Source organism: Watersipora subatra, chromosome 8, assembly GCF_963576615.1.
Source record: "Watersipora subatra chromosome 8, tzWatSuba1.1, whole genome shotgun sequence".
Taxonomy (NCBI): Eukaryota; Metazoa; Bryozoa; class Gymnolaemata; order Cheilostomatida; family Watersiporidae; genus Watersipora; species Watersipora subatra.
This window is the reverse complement of record NC_088715.1, coordinates 26560535-26566534: the sequence shown is the minus strand read 5'-3', so window position 1 is coordinate 26566534 and position 6000 is coordinate 26560535.

The window sequence follows — 6000 nt, the reverse complement described above, 5'->3', positions numbered from 1 at the left end:
TTCTGGTAGCACGTTCGGTTGGTCACCAAACAGTTGTTGGTTCAATTTCTCGCATAGACGGTTGTTTTTAATTTTAATACACACAATTTTAAAAACCAGCAAATGATTAGGTGTCATGCTCGTTTCACAGATTAAAAAGCCTGTTATGTTGTCTCTGTGGCACAATCGGTTAGCGCGTTCGGCTGTTATCCGAAAGGTTGGTGGTTCAAGCCTACTCAGGGACGAGCCCTTATAAATTTTGATACAATCAATTTCGAAATTTGAAAATTAATTTTTGTCTTGCTCGTTTCACAGGTTAGATATTTTGTCATGTTTTCTTTGTGGCACATTCTGGTAGCGCGTTCGGTTGGTCACCAAACAGTTGTTTGTTCAATTTCTCGCATAGACGATTGTTTTTAATTTTAATACACACAACTTTAAAAACCAGCAAATGATTAGGTGTCATGCTCGTTTCACAGATTAAAAAGCCTGTTATGTTGTCTCTGTGGCGCAATCGGTTAGTGCGTTCGGCTGTTAACCGAAAGGTCGGTGGTTCAAGCTCGCCCAGGGACGAGCATTTATAAATTTTGACACAATCAAATTCGAAACTTAAAAATGAATTTTTGTCTTGCTCGTTTCACAGGTTGGATATTTTGACATGTTTTCTTTTTGACACATTCTGGCAGCACGTTCGTTTGGTAACCAACCAGTTGGTATTTCAATTTTTGCCATAGATGATTGTTTTTAATTTTAGTAAGCGCAGTATTAAAAACCAGCAAATAATTACGTGTCATGCTCGTTTCACAGATTAAAAAGCCTGTTATGTTGTCTCTGTGGTGCAATCGGTTAGCGCGTTTGGCTGTTAACCGAAAGGTCGGGGGTTCAAGCCCGCCCAGGGACGAGCATTTATAAATTTTGACACAATCAAATTCGAAACTTGAAAATGAATTTTTGTCTTGCTCGTTTCACAAGTTAGATATTTTGACATGTTTTCTTTGCGGCACATTCTTGCAGCGCGTTCGTTTGGTAACCAAACAGTTGGTAGTTCAATTTCTGCCATAGATGATTGTTTTTAATTTTAGTAAGCGTAGTATTAAAACCAGCAAATAATTAGGTGTCATCTTCGTTTCACAGATTAAAAAGCCTGATATGTTTTCTCTGTGGTGCAATCGGTTATCGCATTCGGCTGTTAACCGAAAAGTTGGTGGTTCAAGCCAACCCAGGGACGAGCCCTTGTAAATTTTGACACAATCAAATTCGAAACTTGAAAATGAATTTTTGTCTTGCTCGTTTCACAAGTTAGATATTTTGACATGTTTTCTTTGCGGCATAATCTTGTAGCATGTTCCTTTGGTAACCGAACAGTTTGTAGTTCAATTTCTGTCAAAGACGATGGTTTTTAATTTTAATACGCGCAGTATTAAAAACCAGCAAATGATTAGGTGTCATGCTCGTTTCACAGATTAAAAAGCCTGTTATGTTGTCTCTGTGGTGCAATCGGTTAGTGCGTTCGGCTGTTAACCGAAACGTTGGTGGTTCAAGCCCACCCGGGGACGAGCACTTATAAATCTTGACACAATCAAATTCGAAACTTGAAAATGAATTTTTGTTTTGCTCGTTTCACAAGTTAGATATTTAGACATGTTTTCTTTGTGGCACATTCTGGCAGCACAATCGTTTAGTAACCAAAGAGTTGATAGTTCAATTTCTGCCATAGATGATTGTTTTTCATTTCATTACACACAGTATTTAAAACCAGCAAATGATTAGGTGTCATGCTCGTTTCACAGATTAAAAAACCTGTTATGTTGTCTCTGTGGTGCAATCGGTTAGCGCGTTCGGCTGTTAACCGAAAGGTTGGTGGTTCAAGCCCACCCAGGGACGAGCATTTATAAATTTTGACACAATCAAATTCGAAACTTGAAAATGAATTTTTGTCTTGCTCGTTTCACAAGTTAGATATTTAGACATGTTTTCTTTGTGGCACATTCTGGCAGCACAATCGTTTAGTAACCAAAAAGTTGATAGTTCAATTTCTGCCATAGATGATTGTTTTTCATTTCATTACACACAGTATTTAAAACCAGCAAATGATTAGGTGTCATGCTCGTTTCACAGATTAAAAAACCTGTTATGTTGTCTCTGTGGTGCAATCGGTTAGCGCGTTCGGCTGTTAACCGAAAGGTTGGTGGTTCAAGCCCACCCAGGGACGAGCATTTATAAATTTTGACACAATCAAATTCGAAACTTGAAAATGAATTTTTGTCTTGCTCGTTTCACAGGTTAGATATTCTGACATGTTTTCTTTGTGGCACATTCTGGTAGCGCGTTCGGTAGGTCACCAAACAGTTGTTTGTTCAATTTCTCGCATAGACGATTGTTTTTAATTTTAATACACACAATTTTAAAAACCAGCAAATGATTAGGTGTCATGCTTGTTTCACAGATTAAAAAACCTGTTATGTTGTCTCTGTGGTGCAATCCGTTAGCGCGTTCGGCTGTTAACCGAAAGGTTGGTGGTTCAAGCCCACCCAGGGACGAGCTTTTATAAATTTTGACACAATCAAATACGAATTTTAAAATTGAATTTTTGTCTTGCTCGTTTCACAGGTTTGATATTTTGACATGTTTTCTTTGTGGCACATTCTGGTAGCGCATTCGGTTGGTCGCCAAACAGTTGTTTGTTCAATTTCTCGCATAGACGATTGTTATTAGTTCTAATACACACAATTTTAAAAACCAGCAAATGATTAGGTGTCATGCTCGTTTCACAGATTAAAAAACCTGTTATATTGTCTCTCTGGTGCAATCGGTTAGCGCGTTCGGCTGTTAACCGAAAGGTTGGTGGTTCAAGCCCACCCAAAGATGAGCACTTATAAACTTTGACACAATCAATTTCGAAACTCGAAAATGAATTTTTTGTCTTGTTCATTTCACAAGTTAGATATTTTTACATGTTATCTTCGTGGCACATTCTTGTAGCATGTTCCTTTGGTAACCGAACAGTTTGTAGTTCAATTTCTGTCAAAGACGATGGTTTTTAATTTTAATACGCGCAGTATTAAAAACCAGCAAATGATTAGGTGTCATGCTCGTTTCACAGATTAAAAAGCCTGTTATGTTGTCTCTGTGGTGCAATCGGTTAGTGCGTTCGGCTGTTAACCGAAACGTTGGTGGTTCAAGCCCACCCAGGGACGAGCACTTATAAATCTTGACACAATCAAATTCGAAACTTGAAAATGAATTTTTGTCTTGCTCGTTTCACAAGTTAGATATTTAGACATGTTTTCTTTGTGGCACATTCTGGCAGCACAATCGTTTAGTAACCAAAGAGTTGATAGTTCAATTTCTGCCATAGATGATTGTTTTTCATTTCATTACACAAAGTATTTAAAACCAGCAAATGATTAGGTGTCATGCTCGTTTCACAGATTAAAAAACCTGTTATGTTGTCTCTGTGGTGCAATCGGTTAGCGCGTTCGGCTGTTAACCGAAAGGTTGGTGGTTCAAGCCCACCCAGGGACGAGCATTTATAAATTTGGACACAATCAAATTCGAAACTTGAAAATGAATTTTTGTCTTGCTCGTTTCACAGGTTAGATATTCTGACATGTTTTCTTTGTGGCACATTCTGGTAGCGCGTTCGATAGGTCACCAAACAGTTGTTTGTTCAATTTCTCGCATAGACGATTGTTTTTAATTTTAATACACACAATTTTAAAAACCAGCAAATGATTAGGTGTCATGCTCGTTTCACAGATTAAAAAACCTGTTATGTTGTCTCTGTGGTGCAATCCGTTAGCGCGTTCGGCTGTTAACCGAAAGGTTGGTGGTTCAAGCCCACCCAGGGACGAGCTTTTATAAATTTTGACACAATCAAATTCGAATTTTAAAATTGAATTTTTGTCTTGCTCGTTTCACAGGTTTGATATTTTGACATATTTTCTTTGTGGCACAATCTGGTAGCGCATTCGGTTGGTCACCAAACAGTTGTTTGTTCAATTTCTCGCATAGACGATTGTTATTAATTCTAATACACACAATTTTAAAAACCAGCAAATGATTAGGTGTCATGCTCGTTTCACAGATTAAAAAACCTGTTATATTGTCTCTCTGGTGCAATCGGTTAGCGCGTTCGGCTGTTAACCGAAAGGTTGGTGGTTCAAGCCCACCCAAAGATGAGCACTTATAAACTTTGACACAATCAATTTCGAAACTCGAAAATGAATTTTTTGTCTTGTTCATTTCACAAGTTAGATATTTTTACATGTTATCTTCGTGGCACATTCTTGTAGCATGTTCCTTTGGTAACCGAACAGTTTGTAGTTCAATTTCTGTCAAAGACGATGGTTTTTAATTTTAATACGCGCAGTAATAAAAACCAGCAAATGATTAGGTGTCATGCTCTTTTCACAGATTAAAAAGCCTGTTATGTTGTCTCTGTGGTGCAATCGGTTACCGCATTTGGCTGTTAACCGAAAAGTTGGTGGTTCAAGCCCACCCAGGGACGAGCATTTATAAATTTTGACACAATCAAATTCGAAACTTGAAAATGAATTTTTGTCTTGCTCGTTTCACAGGTTAGATATTCTGACATGTTTTCTTTGTGGCACATTCTGGTAGCACGTTCGGTTGGTCACCAAACAGTTGTTGGTTCAATTTCTCGCATAGACGGTTGTTTTTAATTTTAATACACACAATTTTAAAAACCAGCAAATGATTAGGTGTCATGCTCGTTTCACAGATTAAAAAGCCTGTTATGTTGTCTCTGTGGCACAATCGGTTAGCGCGTTCGGCTGTTATCCGAAAGGTTGGTGGTTCAAGCCTACTCAGGGACGAGCCCTTATAAATTTTGATACAATCAATTTCGAAATTTGAAAATTAATTTTTGTCTTGCTCGTTTCACAGGTTAGATATTTTGTCATGTTTTCTTTGTGGCACATTCTGGTAGCGCGTTCGGTTGGTCACCAAACAGTTGTTTGTTCAATTTCTCGCATAGACGATTGTTTTTAATTTTAATACACACAACTTTAAAAACCAGCAAATGATTAGGTGTCATGCTCGTTTCACAGATTAAAAAGCCTGTTATGTTGTCTCTGTGGCGCAATCGGTTAGTGCGTTCGGCTGTTAACCGAAAGGTCGGTGGTTCAAGCTCGCCCAGGGACGAGCATTTATAAATTTTGACACAATCAAATTCGAAACTTAAAAATGAATTTTTGTCTTGCTCGTTTCACAGGTTGGATATTTTGACATGTTTTCTTTTTGACACATTCTGGCAGCACGTTCGTTTGGTAACCAACCAGTTGGTATTTCAATTTTTGCCATAGATGATTGTTTTTAATTTTAGTAAGCGCAGTATTAAAAACCAGCAAATAATTACGTGTCATGCTCGTTTCACAGATTAAAAAGCCTGTTATGTTGTCTCTGTGGTGCAATCGGTTAGCGCGTTTGGCTGTTAACCGAAAGGTCGGGGGTTCAAGCCCGCCCAGGGACGAGCATTTATAAATTTTGACACAATCAAATTCGAAACTTGAAAATGAATTTTTGTCTTGCTCGTTTCACAAGTTAGATATTTTGACATGTTTTCTTTGCGGCACATTCTTGCAGCGCGTTCGTTTGGTAACCAAACAGTTGGTAGTTCAATTTCTGCCATAGATGATTGTTTTTAATTTTAGTAAGCGTAGTATTAAAACCAGCAAATAATTAGGTGTCATCTTCGTTTCACAGATTAAAAAGCCTGATATGTTTTCTCTGTGGTGCAATCGGTTATCGCATTCGGCTGTTAACCGAAAAGTTGGTGGTTCAAGCCAACCCAGGGACGAGCCCTTGTAAATTTTGACACAATCAAATTCGAAACTTGAAAATGAATTTTTGTCTTGCTCGTTTCACAAGTTAGATATTTTGACATGTTTTCTTTGCGGCATAATCTTGTAGCATGTTCCTTTGGTAACCGAACAGTTTGTAGTTCAATTTCTGTCAAAGACGATGGTTTTTAATTTTAATACGCGCAGTATTAAAAAC